The sequence below is a fragment of the Manis pentadactyla genome, chromosome 9 (assembly GCF_030020395.1).
Source record: "Manis pentadactyla isolate mManPen7 chromosome 9, mManPen7.hap1, whole genome shotgun sequence".
NCBI lineage: Eukaryota > Metazoa > Chordata > Mammalia > Pholidota > Manidae > Manis > Manis pentadactyla.
Window position 1 is genome coordinate 89,546,840 of NC_080027.1, and position 16,298 is coordinate 89,563,137.

A 16,298-nucleotide genomic window follows, 5' to 3' on the forward strand; every position below is an offset into this window, starting at 1 on the left:
TTACTGGTGTGAGGTGATACCTCATTGTAGTTTTAATTTGCATTTCTCTGATAATTAGCGATGTGGAGCATCTTTTCATGTGTCTGTTGGCCATCTGTATTTCTTTTTTGGAGAACTGTCTGTTCAGTTCCTCTGCCCATTTTTTAATTGGGTTATTTGTTTTTTGTTTGTTGAGGCGTGAGAGCTCCTTATATATTCTGGACGTCAAGCCTTTATCGGATGTGTCATTTTCAAATATATTCTCCCATACTGTAGGGATCCTTCTTGTTCTATTGATGGTGTCTTTTGCTGTACAGAAGCTTTTCAGCTTAATATAGTCCCACTTACTCATTTTTGCTGTTGTTTTCCTTGCCCGGGGAGATATGTTCAAGAAGAGGTCACTCATGTTTATGTCTAAGAGGTTTTTGCCTATGTTTTCTTCCAGGAGTTTAATGGTTTCATGGCTTACATTCAGGTCTTTGATCCATTTTGAGTTTACTTTTGTATATGGGGTTAGACAATGGTCCAGTTTCATTCTCCTACATGTAGCTGTCCAGTTTTGCCAGCACCACCTGTTGAAGAGACTGTCATTTCGCCATTGTATGTCCATGGCTCCTTTATCAAATATTAATTGACCATATATGTCTGGGTTAATGTCTGGATTCTCTAGTCTGTTCCATTGGTCTGTGGCTCTGCTCTTGTGCCAGTACCAAATTGTCTTGATTACTATGGCTTTATAGTAGAGCTTGAAGTTGGGGAGTGAGATCCCCCCTACTTTATTCTTCTTTCTCAGGATTGCTTTGGCTATTCGGGGTCTTTGGTGTTTCCATATGAATTTTTGAATTATTTGTTCCAGTTCATTGAAGAATGTTGCTGGTAGTTTCATAGGGATTGCATCAAATCTGTATATTGCTTTGGGCAGGATGGCCATTTTAACGATATTAATTCTTCCTAGCCACGAGCATGGGATGAGTTTCCATCTGTTAGTGTCCCCTTTAATTTCTCTTAAGAGTGACTTGTAGTTTTCAGAGTATAAGTCTTTCACTTCTTTGGTTAGGTTTATTCCTAGGTATTTTATTTTTTTTGATGCAATTGTGAATGGAGTTGTTTTCCTGATTTCTCTCTCTGTTGGTTCATTGTTAGTATATAGGAAAGCCACAGATTTCTGTGTGTTGATTTTGTATCCTGCAACTTTGCTGTATTCCGATATCAGTTCTAGTAGTTTTGGGGTGGAGTCTTTAGGGTTTTTTATGTACAGTATCATGTCATCTGCAAATAGTGACAGTTTAACTTCTTCTTTACCAATCTGGATTCCTTGTATTTCTTTATTTTGTCTGATTGCCGTGGCTAGGACCTCCAGTACTATGTTAAATAACAGTGGAGAGAGTGGGCATCCCTGTCTAGTTCCCGATCTCAGAGGAAATGCTTTCAGCTTCTCGCTGTTCAATATAATGTTGGCTGTGGGTTTATCATAGATGGCCTTTATTATGTTGAGGTACTTGCCCTCTATTCCCATTTTGCTGAGAGTTTTTAACATGAATGGATGTTGAACTTTGTCAAATGCTTTTTCAGCATCTATGGAGATGATCATGTGGTTTTTGTCTTTCTTTTTGTTGATGTGGTGGATGATGTTGATGGACTTTCGAATGTTGTACCATCCTTGCATCCCTGGAATGAATCCCACTTGGTCATGGTGTATGATCCTTTTGATGTATTTTTGAATTCGGTTTGCTAATATTTTGTTGAGTATTTTTGCATCTACGTTCATCAGGGATATTGGTCTGTAGTTTTCTTTTTTGGTGGGGTCTTTGCCTGGTTTTGGTATTAGGGTGATGTTAGCTTCATAGAATGAGTTTGGGAGTATCCCCTCCTCCTCTATTTTTTGGAAGACTTTAAGGAGAATGGGTATTATGTCTTCCCTGTATGTCTGATAAAATTCCGAGGTAAATCCATCTGGCCCGGGGGTTTTGTTCTTTGGTAGTTTTTTGATTACCTCTTCAATTTCATTGCTGGTAATTGGTCTGTTTAGATTTTCTGTTTCTTCCTGGGTCAATCTTGGAAGGTTATATTTTTCTAGGAAGTTGTCCATTTCTCCTAGGTTTCCCAGCTTGTTAGCATATAGGTTTTCATAGTATTCTCCAATAATTCTTTGCATTTCCGTGGGGTCCGTCGTGATTTTTCCTTTCTCGTTTCTGATACTGTTGATTTGTGTTGACTCTCTTTTCTTCTTAATAAGTCTGGCTAGAGGCTTATCTATTTTGTTTATTTTCTCGAAGAACCAGCTCTTGGTTTCATTGATTTTTGCTATTGTTTTATTCTTCTCAATTTTATTTATTTCTTCTCTGATCTTTATTATGTCCCTCCTTCTGCTGACCTTAGGCCTCATCTGTTCTTCTTTTTCCAATTTCGATAATTGTGACATTAGACCATTCATTTGGGATTGCTCTTCCTTTTTTAAATATGCTTGGATTGCTATATACTTTCCTCTTAAGACTGCTTTTGCTGTGTCCCACAGAAGTTGGGGCTTAGTGTTGTTGTTGTCATTTGTTTCCATATATTGCTGGATCTCCATTTTGATTTGGTCATTGATCCATTGATTATTTAGGAGCGTGTTGTTAAGCCTCCATGTGTTCGTGAGCCTCTTTGCTTTCTTTGTACAGTTTATTTCTAGTTTTATGCCTTTGTGGTCTGAAAAGTTGGTTGGTAGGATTTCAATCTTTTGGAATTTTCTGAGGCTCTTTTTGTGGCCTAGTATGTGGTCTATTCTGGAGAATGTTCCATGTGCACTTGAGAAGAATGTATATCCCGCTGCTTTTGGATGTAGAGTTCTATAGATGTCTATTAGGTCCATCTGCTCTACTGTGTTGTTCAGTGCTTCCGTGTCCTTACTTATTTTCTGCCCAGTGGATCTATCCTTTGGGGTGAGTGGTGTGTTGAAGTCTCCTAGAATGAATGCATTGCAGTCTATATCCCCCTTTAGTTCTGTTAGTATTTGTTTCACATATGCTGGTGCTCCTGTGTTGGGTGCATATATATTTAGAATGGTTATATCCTCTTGTTTGACTGAGCCCTTTATCATTATGTAGTGTCCTTCTTTATCTCTTGTTACTTTCTTTGTTTTGAAGTCTATTTTGTCTGATATTAGTACTGCAACCCCTGCTTTCTTCTCATTGTTGTTTGCTTGAAATATGTTTTTCCATCCCTTGACTTTTAGTCTGTACATGTCTTTGGGTTTGAGGTGAGTTTCTTGTAAGCAGCATATAGATGGGTCTTGCTTTTTTATCCATTCTGTTACTCTGTGTCTTTTGATTGGTGCATTCAACCCATTAACATTTAGGGTGACTATTGAAAGATATGTACTTATTGCCATTGCAGGCTTTAAATTCGTGGTTACCAAAGGTTCAAGGTTAGCCTCTTTAGTATCTTACTGCCTAACTTAGCTCGCTTATTGAGCTGTTATATACACTGTCTGGAGATTCTTTTCTTCTCTCCCTTCTTGTTCCTCCTCCTCGATTCTTCATATGTTGGGTGTTTTGTGCTGTGCTCTTTCTAGGAGTGCTCCCATCTAGAGCAGTCCCTGTAAGATGTTCTGTAGAGGTGGTTTGTGGAAAGCAAATTCCCTCAGCTTTTGTTTGTCTGGGAATTGTTTAATCCCACCGTCATATTTGAATGATAGTCGTGCTGGATACAGTATCCTTGGTTCAAGGCCCTTCTGTTTCATTGTATTAAATATATCATGCCATTCTCTTCTGGCCTGTAGGGTTTCTGTTGAGAAATCTGACGTTAGCCTGATGGGTTTCCCTTTATAGGTGACCTTTTTCTCTCTAGCTGCCTTTAACACTCTTTCCTTGTCCTTGATCTTTGCCATTTTAATTATTATGTGTCTTGGTGTTGCCCTTCTTGGATCCTTTCTGTTGGGGGTTCTGTGTATTTCCGTGGTCTGTTTGATTACTTCCTCCCCCAGTGTGGGGAAGTTTTCAGCAATTATTTCTTCTAAGATACTTTCCATCTCTTTGCCTCTCTCTTCTTCTTCTGGGACCCCTATAATACGGATATTGCTCCTTTTAGATTGGTCACACAGTTCTCTTAATATTGTTTCATTCCTGGAGATCCTTTTGTCTCTCTCTATGTCGGCTTCCATGCGTTCCTGTTCTCTGATTTCAATTCCATCAATGGCCTCTTGCATTCTATCCATTCTGCTTATAAACCCTTCCAGAGTTTGTTTCATTTCTGCGATCTCCTTTCTGGCATCTGTGATCTCTTTCCGGACTTCATCCCATTTTTCTTGCGTATTTCTCTGCATCTCTGTCAGCATGTTTATGATTCTTATTTTGAATTCTTTGTCAGGAAGACTGGTTAGGTCTGTCTCCTTCTCTGGTGTTGTCTCTGTGATCTTTGTCTCCCTGTAGCTTTGCCTTTTCATGGTGATAGGAATAGTCTGCAGAACTGGGACGAGTGACGGCTGGAAGGACTTCCTTTCTTGTTGGTTTGTGGCCCTCCTCTCCTGGGAGAACAGCGGCCTCTAGTGGCTTATGCTGCGCAGCTGCGCGCAGACAGGGTTTCTGCTTCCTGCCCGGCTGCTATGGAGTTAATCTCCGCTGTTGCTGTGGCCGTGGCCTGGCTCGGGCAGCTACTCCAAAATGGTGGAGTCGCGTTGGAGCAGGAGCTGCTGGGAGGCTATTTATCTCCGTAAGGGGCCTCCCTGCTCCCTGCAGCCCAGGGGTTAGGGTGCCCAGAGATCCCGGATTCCCTACCTCTGGATTAAGTGGCCCGCCCTGCCCCTTTAAGACTTCCAAAAAGCACCCGCCAAAACAAAACAACGACCACAAAAAAAAACAAGAAAAAAAATTTTTTTAATTAAAAAAAGAAAAAATTTTTAATTAAAAAAAAAAAGGTGGTCGTTCGTTTTTCTTTATTCTCCGGTGCCAGCCTCAGGCCTCTGCTCACAGGTCTTTCTGCCCTGTTTCCCTAATATTGGGGTCCCTGTCCCTTTAAGACTTCCAAAAAGCGCTCGCCAAAACAAAGCAGCAAAAAAGCAAAAAAAAAAAAAAATGGTCCCGCGCTTTTCTTATGTCCTCTGTCGCCCAGCCTCCAGTGCCTGCTCACTGTTCTTGCTGCCCTGTTTTCCCAGTATCGAGGGCCCTGCACTCTGGCCCGGATGGCTGGGGCTGGGTGTTCGGCAGCCCTGGGCTCCGTCTCCCTCCCGCTCTGCCTGCTCTTCTCCCGCCGGGAGCTGGGGGGAGGGGCGCTCGGCTCCCGCGGGGCCGGGGCTTGTATCTTACCCCCTTCGCGAGGCGCTGGGTTCTCTCAGGTGTGGATGTGGTCTGGATATTGTCCTGTGTCCTCTGGTCTTTATTCTAGGAAGGGTTGTCTTTGTTATATTTTCATAGATATATGTTGTTTTGGGAGGAGATTTCCGCTGCTCTACTCACGCCGCCATCTTCCGCCCCCCTGTATGTATTTTTAAAACTGGAATCTTACATTCTTAGGGTAAATTCCTAGGAGTGAAATTCCTGGGTAAAATAGTATTTCTATTTGTAGTTTTTTAAGGAACCTCCATATTGCTTTCCATAATGGTTGAACTGGTTTACATTTCCACAAGCAGTGTAGGATTCCCCTTTCTCCACATCCTCACCAGCATTTGTTGTTGTTTGTCTTTTGGATGGTGGCCATCCTAACTGGTAGGAGGTGATATCTCATTGTGGTTTTAATTTGCATTTCTCTGATGATTAGTGATGTGGAGCATCTTTTCATGTGCCTGTTGGCCATCTGAATTTCTTCTTGGGGGAACTGTCTGTTCATATCCACTGCCCATTTTTAAATAGGGTTATTTGTTTTTTGGGTGTTGAGGTGTGTGAGTTCTTTATTATTATGGATGTTAACCCCTTGTCAGATATGTCGTTTACAGATATATTCTCCCATGCTGTAGGATGCCTTTTTCTTCTGCTGATGGTGTCCTTTGCTGTACAGAAACTTCTTAGTTTGATGTAGTCCCATTTGTTCATTTTTCCTTTTGTTTCCCTTGCCTGAGGAAATGCATTCAGGAAAAAGAGTTTTATCGTTTCCTGACTTACATTCAGGTCTTTGATCCATTTCAAGTTTACTTTTGTGTATGGGTTTAGACACTAATCCAGTTTCATTCTCTTACATGTAGCTGTCCAGTTTTGCCAACACCAGTTGTTGAAGAGGTTGTCATTTCTCCATTGGCTCCATGGTTCTTTTATCATATATTAATTGACCACATATAGTTGGGTTTATATCTGGGCTCTCTAGTCTGTTCCATTGGTCTGTGGGTGTGTTCTTGGGCCAGTACAAAACTGTCTTGATTACTGTGGCTTTGTAGTAGAGCTTGGAGTTGGGGAGTGTAATCCCCCCAGCTTTATTCTTCCTTCTCAGGATTGCTTTGGCTATTCAGGGTTTTTTGTGGTTCCATGTGAACTTTAGAACTATTTGCTCTAGTTCTTTGAAGGATGCTGTTGGTATTTTGATAGGAATTTCATTGAATCTATAGATTGCTTTAGGCAGGATGGCCATTTTGACAATATTAATTCTTCCTATCCATGAGCACAGGATGTGTTTCCATTTATTGATATCTTCTTTAATTTCTCTCATGAGTGTCTTGTAGTTTTCAGAGTATAGGTCTTTCACTTCCTCGGTTAGGTTTATTCCTAGGTATTTTATTCTTTTTGATGCAATTGTGAATGGAATTGTTTTCCTGATTTCTCTCTCTGCTAGTTCATTGTTATTGTATAGGAATGCAGCAGATTTCTGTGTATTAATTTTGTATCCCGCAACTTTGATGAATTCAGACATTAGATCTAATAGTTTTGGAGAGGATTCTTTAAGGTTTTTTGCATACAATATCATGTCATCTGCAAACAGGGACAGTTTGACTTCTTCCTTGCCAATCTGGATGCCTTTTATTTCTTTGTGTTGTCTGATTGCCATGTCTACAACCTCCAGTACTATGTTGAATAGAAGTGGGGAGAGTGAATATCCTTGTCTTGTTCCCGATCTTAAAGGAAAAGGGTTCAGCTTCTCGCTGCTAAGTATAGTGTTAGCTGTGGGTTGTCATATATGGGCTTTATCATGTTGAGGTACTTGCCCTCTATCCCCATTTTGTTGAGAGTTTTTATCATGAATGAATGTTGAATTTTGTCAAGTGCTTTGTCAGCATCTATGGAGATGATCATGTGGTTTTGTCCTTCTTTTTGTTGATGTGGTGGATGATGTTGATGGATTTTCGCATGTTGTGCCATCCTTGCATCCCTGGAATAAATCCTACTTGATCATGATGGATGATCTTTTTGATGTATTTTTGAATTCTGTTTGCTAATATTTTGTTGAGTATTTTTGGATCTATGTTCATCAGGGATATTGGTCTGTAGTTTTCTTTTTTTGTGGTATCTTTGCCTGGTTTTGGTATCAGAGTGTTGCTGGCCTCATAAATGAGTTTGGAAGCATTTCTTAAATTACTACTTTTTGGAAAACTTTAAGGAGGATGGGTATTAATTCGGTGAAACCATCTGATCCAGGAGTTTTGTTCTTAGGTTGTTTTTGATTACTAATTCAATTTCGTTAGAAGCAATTTTTCTGTTCAGACTTTGTTTCTTTCTGTGTCAGTCTTGGAAGGTTATATTTTTCCAGAAAGTTGTCCATTTCTTCTAGGTTACCCAGTTTGTTAGCATATAATTTTTCATAGTATTCTCTCACAATTCTTTTCATTTGTGTGATGTCCATAGTGATTTTTCCTTTCTTATTTCTGATTCTCTTTATGCGTGTAGACTCTCTTTTTTTCTTGATATCTCACTAGCATTTTATCGATTTTGTTCATTTTCTCAAAGAACCAGCTCCTGCTTTCATTGATTCTTTCTATTGTTTTATTCTTCTCAATTTTATTTATTTCTGCTCTAATCTTTATTATGTCCCTCCTTCTACTGACTTTGGGCCTCATTTGTTCTTCTTTTTTCTAGTTTCATTAATTGTGAGTTTAGACTATTCATATGGGATTGTTCTATATGGAATTGGTCTTTCCTGAGGTAGGCCTGTACTGCAATATACTTCCCTCTTAACAATGCTTTCACTGTGTTCCACAGATTTTGTGGTATTGAGTTATGTTTTTCATTTGTCTTCATGTATTGCTTGATCTCCATTTTTATTTGGTCATTGATCCACTGGTTATTTAGGAGCATGTTATTAAGCCTCCATGTGTTTGTGGACTTTTTTGTTTTCTCTGCGTAATTTATTTCTAGGTTCATACCTTTGTGGTCTGAGAAGCTGGCTGGTGCAATTTCAATCTTTTTGAATTGACTGAGGCTGTTTTTGTGGACTAGGATATGATCTATTCTTGAAAATGTTCCAAAATGCACTTGAGAAAAATGTGTATCCTGTTGCTATTGGGTGTAGAGTTCTGTAGATGTCTATTAGGTCCATCTGTTCTAGTGTGTTGTTCAATGCCTCTGTCTCCTTATTTATTTTCTGTCTGGTTGATCTGTCCATTTGAGTGAGTGGTATGTTGAAGTCTCCTAGAATGAGTGCATTGCATTCTATTTTCCCTTTTAATTCCATTAGTATTTGGTTCACATATGTATGTGATCCTCTGTTGGGTGCATAGATATGTATAATGGTTATATCATCTTGTTGGATTGACCCCTTAATCAGTATGTAATGTTCTTCTTTGTCTCTTGTGATTTTCTTTGTCTTGAAGTCTATGTTGTCTGATTCAAGTACTGTAACTTCTGCTTTTTTCTCCCTGTTAGTTGCATGAAATATCTTTTTCCATCCCTTCAATTTTAGTCTGTGTATGTCTTTGGGTTTGAAGTGTGTCTCCTGTAGGCAGCATACAGATGGGTCTTGCTTTTTTATACATTCAGTGCCTCTATGTCTTTTGATTGATGCATTCAGACCATTTACATTTATGGTGATTATCAATAGGTATGTACTTATTGCCATTGCAGGCTTTAGATTCATGGTTACCAGAGGTTCAAGGGTAACTTCCTTACTATCTAACAGTCTAACTTAAGTCATTTAATATGCTATTATAAACACAACCTAAAGGTTCTTGGGGTTTTTTCCTCCTTTTTCTTTCTCCTCCATTCTTTATATATTAGGTATCATATTCTGTAGTCTTTGTCTATCAATTCATTGACTTTGGGAGTAGTTGATTTGATTTTGCATGTGCTTAGTAATTAATTATTCTACTTTCTTTGCTGTGTTTCTATTTTCTCTGGTGACAGCTGTTTGGCCTTAGGAATACTTCCATCTATTGAAGTCCCTCTAAAATACACTGTAGGGGTGGTTTGTGAGAGATAAATTCTCTCAGCTTTTGCTATTCTGAAAATTGTTTAATCCCTCCTTCAAATTTAAATGAGTATCTTGCCAGGTAGAGTATTCTTGGTTTGAGGCCCTTCTGCTTCACTGCATTAAGTATGTCATGCCACTCCCTTTTGCCCTGTAAGGTTTCTGCTGATAAGTCTAATGATAGCCCGACAGGCTTTCCTTTGTATGTGATCTTATTTATCTCTCTGGCTGCTTTTAATAGTCTGTCCTTATCCTTGATCTTTGCCATTTAAATTATTAGATGTCTTGGTGTTGTCCTCCTTGGGTCCCTTGTGTTGGGAGATCTGAGCACCTTCATGGCCTGAGAGGATATCTCCATCCCCAGATTGGGGAAGTTTTCAGCAATTACCTCCTCAAAGACACTTTCTATCCCTTTTCCTCTCTTCCTCTTCTGGTTCCCTGTAATGCAAACATTGTTCCATTTGGATGGTCACACAGTTCTCTTAGTATTCTTTCATTGTTAGATATCCTTTTTTCTCTCTGTGCCTCAGTTTCTTTGTATTCCTCTTCTCTAATTTCTATTCCATTTACCATCTCTTCTACTACGTCTAATCTGCTTTTAAATCCCTCCATTGTGTGTTTCATTTCAGATATGCAATTTCTTAATGATGGAATCTCCATCCTAAATTCATTCCTTTGTTCTTGAATATTTTTCTGTATCTCCATGAACATGTTGATGATTTTTGTTTTGAACTCTCTTTTAAGAAGATTGGTGAGTTCAGTTTCATTTGGCCCTGTTTCTGGTGTTTCTGAGATTTTTGTTTGAACAATATTCCTTTGACATTTCCTGTTTCTATGTGGTGCCCTCTAGTGCCCAGAAGCTGTACTCTCTGGAGCTGCTCAGTCCCTGGACTGATGTCGGGGGTTTCAGAGGAGCAGCACTGGTGCCTGGGGGTAGAAAGAGCTGTTTTCTGCTTCCCAGTTGCAGGGCCTGTCTCCACTGTCAGAACCAGTGGGATAAGCACACAGGTGTAAGCCTCTTTCCTTTGTGTCTGTAGCTGCCATAGGTGGAGCCTCCATCTGGCTGGTCTAGCATCAGGGCAGGGACTGCCAGTTTGTGAGCCAGTGCCAGAAGGCTGGGCTGAAGGAGCAGCAGGCTGCGTATCATACTGGGAGGCCTTGGAGCTCAGTAGCCAGCCAGGGCGATGGAGCACCTGAAGCTCCTGAAAGTTCCCAACCTGCTGGGCAGAGCACACCCATACAACCTTGTCCACCTATCCCTTCTCCCATGCAGCAAGCTCAGTGGAAACCCCACCTCTTCAGCAGCCCTGTTGCTGCTAGGAAGACTCTGAGACCACCTGCCTTTCCTTTGTCCCAGAGCAGCCAGGTGTGGATCCCTGTCCTCCACAAATGGCTGGAATCTCAGTCTCTCCAAGTATTATGCCTGTCTTAGCTTTCTAACCCCAGTAATCTCCAGAGCACCATACAATGTAAGTTTGTGCTCCCAGAGCAGATCTCCAGGGCTAGGTGATCAGCAGCCCTAGACTTCCACCCCCACTCCCCACTCCATTTCTCTTCCTCCCACTGGTGAACTGGGGTGAGGAAGGGCTTGGGTCCCCCTGGATCAAGGATTCGGTATGTTACCCAGTTTTGTGAGGTCTCCTTTCTTCTCCAGGTGTACGTAGTCTGGTGCAGCCTTCTTTCCTGTTGCTCTTTTAGAAGTAGTAGTAACTATATTTTCGTATTATATGTGGTTTGGGGAGGAGTTCTCTGTCTCACCTCTCACCACCATCTTGAATCTCCCTGTTTCTTAAGAATTCTTAAGAACAAAGAGTAAGCCCTCTGTTGTCTGTGCCTGAGGGTCTCAGTATATCCCTTAGCAGAGAGTTAAGTTGTGGGTAAAATTGTAATATTTCCAGAATATCTTGCTTGGCTTTAATATATCTGCATATCAATAGGCATTCACAGGTGGAAAGAAGTATGGCTTTAGCACAATTGCATCATTCCTTAGGGGTGGAGAGAAATTCATTTCCATATCAATGGGCAATTACCTGGCCAAGGAGGGCTTATCTGTACCCAAGAGGTGAGGGGAGGACCAGTTTTGCTTCTTCCAGAGCAGGAAAGAGAAGGGCCTGGACTGTAGTTTGTAAGCAATATAAGGTCTTTTAATTCATTTCTCCCTTTGATTTCAGTTATTAGAGGTATTTTGCTCTGGGATTTCCTTTCCCCGGATTACATAACTGTTCATTGGGTTTTTGTTTGTTTGTTTGGTGTACTTATTTATTTTTTATTTTCTATTAAGGTATTATATATATATATATATATATATATATATATATATATATATATATATATATATATATACACTCTTATGAAGTTTTCACAAGAAAAAACAATGTGATTACTACATTTCCCCATATTATCAAGTCCCCACCAATATTCCAATGCAGTCACTGTCCATCAGGGTAGTAAGATGCCACAGATTCACTATTTGCCTTCTCTGTGCTACACTGTTTTCCCCATGATCCCTCACACCATGTGTACTAAACGTAATACCCATCAATCCCCTGCTCCCTCCCTCCCCAAACACCCTCCCACACACACACCCCTTTGGTAACCACTAGTCCCTTCTTGGATTCTCTGAGTCTGCTGCTGTTTTGTTCCTTCAGTTTTCCCTTGTTGTTATACTCCACAAATGAGGGAAATCATTTGGCACTTCTCTTTCTTGCCTGGCTTATTTCACTGAGCATAATGTCCTCCAGCTCCATCCATGTTGTTGCAAATGGTAGGATTCATTTCTTTCTTATGGCCGAATACTATTCCATTGTGTATATCTACCACATCTTCTTTATCCATTCATCTACTGATGGACACTTAGGTTGCTTCCATATCTTGGCTATTGTAAATAGTGCTGTGATTAACAAAGGAGTGCATATGTCTTTTTGAAACTGAGAAGTTGTATTCTTTGGGTAAATTCCAAGGAGTGGGATTCCTGGGTCAAATGGTATTTCTATTTTTAGTTTTTTAAGGAACATCCATATCGCTTTTCACAATGGTTGAACTAGCTTACATTACCACCAGCAGTGTAGGAGGGTTCCCCTTTCTCCACATACTCGCCACCATTTGTTGTTCTTAGTCTTTCCAATGCTGGCCATCCTTACTGGTGTTAGGTGATATCTCATTGTGGTTTAAATTTGCATTTCCCTGATGATTAGTGATGTGGAGCATCTTTTCATGTGTCTGTTGGCCATCTGAATTACTTCTTTGGAGAAATGTGTGTTCATATCCTCTGCCCATTTTTTAATTGGATTATTTCTTTTGGGATGTTGAGGTGTGTGAGTTCTTTATATATTTTGGATGTTCACCCCTTGTTGGATATGTCATATACAAATATATTTTCCCATACTGTAGGATGCCTTTTTGTTCTGTTGAGGGTGTCCTTTGCCACAGAGAAACTTTTTAGTTTGATGTAGTCCCATGAATTCATTTTGCTTTAGTTGCAAAGGTCCATCTTGCTTGAGGAGATGCATTCAGGAAGAAGTTGCTCATGCTTATATTCAGGAGATTTTTGCCTATGTTGTCTTCTATGAGTTTTATGGTTTCATGACTTACATTCAGGTCTCTGATCCATTTCGAGTTTACTTTTGTGTATGGGGTTAAACAATAATCCAGTTTCAGTCTCTTGTATGTAGCTGTCCAGTTTTACCAACACCAGCTGTTGAAGAGGCTGTCATTTCCCCATAGTATATCCATAGCTCCTTTATCATATATTAATTTACCATATATGGTTGGGTTTACATCAGGGCTCTCTATTTGTTCCATTGGTCTATGGGTCTGTTCTTGTGCCAGTACCAAATTGTCTTGATTACTGTGGCCTTGTAGTAGAGCTTGAAGTTGGGGAGTATAATCCCCCCCAGCTTCATTCTTCCTTCTCAGAATTACTTTTGCTATTTGGGGTCTTTTGTGATTCCATATGAACTTTAGAATGATTTGCTCTAGTTCTTTGAAGAATGCTGTTGGTATTTTGATAGGAATTTCATTGAATCTGTAGATTGCTTTAGGCAGGATGGCCATTTTGACAATATTAATTCTTCCTATCCATGAGCACAGGATGTGTTTCCATTTATTGATATCTTCTTTAATTTCTCTCATGAGTGTCTTGTAGTTTTCAGACTATAGGTCTTTCACTTCCTTGGTTAGGTTTATTCCTAGGTATTTTATTCTTTTTAATACAACTGCGAATGGAATTGTTTTCCTGATTTCTCTTTCTGCTAGTTCATTGTTAGTGTATAGGAATGCAGCAGATTTCTGTGTATTAATTTTGTATCCTGCAACTTTGCTGAATTCAAACATTAGATCTAGTAGTTTTGGAGTGGAGTCTTTAGGATTTTTTATGTACAATATCATGTCATCTGCAAACAGGGACAGTTTAACTACTTCCTTGCCAATCTGGATGCTTTCTATTTCTTTGTGTTGTCTGATTGCCAAGTCTACAACCTCCAGTACTATGTTGAATTGAAGTGGGGAGGGTGGGCATCCTTGTCTTGTTCCCGATCTTAAAGGAAAAGCTTTCAGCTTCTCGCTGCTAAGTATAGTGTTAGCTGTGGGTTGTCATATATGGTCTTTATTGTGCTCAGGTACTTGCACTCTATACCCATTTTGTTGAGAGTTTTTATCATGAATGGATGTTGAATTTTGTTGAATGCTTTTTCAGCATCTATGGAGATGATCATGTGGTTTTGTCCTTCTTTTTGTTGATGTGGTGGATGATGTTGATGGATTTTCGCATGTTGTGCCATCCTTGTATCCCTGGAATAAATCCTACTTGATCATGATGGATGATCTTTTTGATGTATTTTTGAATTCAGTTTGCTAATATTTTGTTGAGTATTTTTGGATCTATGTTCATCAGGGATATTGGTCTGTAGTTTTCTTTTTTTGTGGTATCTTTGCCTGGTTTTAGTATTAGAGTCATGATGGCCTCATAGATTGGGTTTGGAAGTATTCCCTCTTCTTCTACTTTTTGGAAAACTTTAAGGAGGATGGGTATTATGTCTTCACTAAATGTTTGATAAAATTCAGCAGTGAAGGTTTCTGGTACAGGGGTTTTGTTCTTAGGTCAGTTTTTGATTACCAATTCAATTTCATCACTGGTAATTGGTCTGTTCAGATTTTCTGTTTCTTTCTGGGTCAGCCTTGGGAGGTTACATTTTCCTAGAAAGGTGTTCATTTCTTCTAGGTTACCCAGTTTGTTAGAATATAATTTTTCATAGTATTCTCTCATAATTCTTTGTATTTCTGTGGGGTCTGTAGTGATTTTTCCTTTCTCATTTCTGATTCTGTTTATGTGAGTAGACTCTCTTTTTTTCTTGATAAGTCTGGTTAGGGGTTTATCTATGTTTTTATTTTCTTGAAGAACCAGCTCTTGTTTTCATTGATTCTTTGTATTGTTTTATTCTTCTCAATTTTATTTATTTCTGCTCTAATCTTTATTATGTCCCTCCTTGTACTGACTTTGGGCCTCATTTGTTCATCTTTTTCTATTTTTGTTAATTGTGACTTTAGACTGGTCATATGGGATTGTTCTTCTTTCCTGATGTAGGCCTGTATTGCAATAGACTTTCCTCTTAGCACAGCCTTGGTTGCATCCCACAGATTTTGCAGTGCTGAATTATTGTTGTCATTTGTCTCCATATTTTTCTTGATCTCTTTTTTTATTTAGTCATTGATCCATTGGTTTTTAGGAGCATGTTGTGAAGCCTCCATGTGTTTGTGGGATTTTTCATTTTCTTTGCAAAATTTACTTCTAGTTTCATACCTTTGTGGTCTGAGAAACTGGTTGGTACAATTTGAGTCTTTTTAATTTACCAAGGCTCTTTTTGTGACCTAGTATATGATCTATCCTTGAAAATATTCCATGTGCACTTGAGAAGAATGTGTATTCTGCTGCTTTTGGGTGTAGAGTTCTGTAGATGTCTATTAGGTCCATCTGTTCTAATGTGTTGTTCAGTGCCTCTGTCTCCTTACTTATTTTCTGTCTGGTTGATCTGTCCTTCAGAGTGAGTGGAGTGTTGAAGTCTCCTAGAATGAATGCATTGCATTTTATTTCCCCGTTTAATTCTGTTAGTATTTGTTTCACATATTTAGGCGCTCCTGTGTTGTGTGCATAGATATTTATAATGGTTATATCTTCTTGCTGGATTGACCCCTAAATCATTAAGTAATGTCCTTCTTTGTCTCTTGTGATTTGCCTTGTCTTGAAGTCTATTTTGTCTGATACAAGTACTGCAACTTCTGCTTTTTTCTCCCTATTAGTTGCATGAAATATATTTTTCCATCCCTTCACTTTTAGTCTGTGCATGTCTTTCAGTTTAAAGCGAGTCTCTTGTAGGCAGCATATAGATGGGTCTGGTTTTTCATCCATTCAGTGACTCTATATCTTTTAATTGGTGCATTCAGTCCATTTACATTTAGGGTGATTATCAATAGGTATGTACTTATTGCCATTTCAGGCTTTAGATTCATGGTTACCAAAGGTTCTAGGTTAACTTCCTTACTATCTAAGAGTCTAATGTAACTCACTTAATATGCTATTACAAACACAATCTAAAGGTTCTTTTTTTTTCTACTCCTTTTTCTTCCTCCTCCATTCTTTATATATTAGGTATCATATTCTGTACTCTTTGTTTACCCTTGATTGACTTTGGTTATAGTTTATTTAATTTTGCATTTGCTTAGTAATTAGCTGTTCTACTTTCTTTACTGTGGTTTATTACCTCTGGTGACAGCTATTAAACCTTTGGAACACTTCCACCTGTAGCAGTCCCTCCAAAATACACTGTAGAAATGGCTCGTGGTTGCTAAATTCTCTCAGGATTTGCTTATCTGCAAAGTGTTTAATCCCTCCTTCAAATTTAAATGATAATCTTGCCAAACAAAGTAACCTTGTTTTGATGCCCTTCTGCTTCATTGTATTAAATACATCATGCCACTCCCTTCTGGCCTGTAAGGTTTCTGCTGAGAAGTCAGCTGATAGCATG